Raw genomic sequence first — 448 nt, 5'->3', positions numbered from 1 at the left:
ATCCCCATGTTGTGACTTCACCTGTATACAAACCAATGTTCTCTCACAATCCAGAGCATGGGGAAATTTGCTCCGCAGAGGATTCCCAAAGGAGGCGTCGAAACAATATGATGAGAAAACGATAAAAAGTGGATAAATTTGTGGGTTATTTTTTTTATTTTTTTATGTAGAGGCTAGCTGTACATTAATACATACCTCCCCGGTAGTGATTAATTAGCAAGAAGACGAAAAAAAATTGGTACGCAACTGAGCAGGATCACAAAGAAAAAACGATATCAAACATAATACTATAATTTATTGATTGCATGCCAGGGCGGCTTGCTATTACACAGGTACGTATGCACACATATAATCACTTAACACACATAGGTGTATACGATCGAGCTGCGCGCACATGGTTCGATCCCATCGTGCTTATTCATTACACACATAATATAGGTATAGCCAG

The 448-nt window shown here is 38.8% G+C and overlaps 1 protein-coding gene across 1 annotated transcript in view; it reads right to left on the bottom strand.

The window, feature by feature from the left end:
- Positions 1 to 448, bottom strand: part of LOC123135310 (mannose/glucose-specific lectin-like) — a 3294-nt gene that overhangs the window by 1084 nt on the left and 1762 nt on the right. The window lies entirely within an intron of this gene.

The sequence above is a fragment of the Triticum aestivum genome, chromosome 6B (genome assembly GCF_018294505.1).
Source record: "Triticum aestivum cultivar Chinese Spring chromosome 6B, IWGSC CS RefSeq v2.1, whole genome shotgun sequence".
Classification (NCBI taxonomy): Eukaryota; Viridiplantae; Streptophyta; class Magnoliopsida; order Poales; family Poaceae; genus Triticum; species Triticum aestivum.
This window is presented reverse-complemented; position numbering and strand designations above follow the sequence as displayed.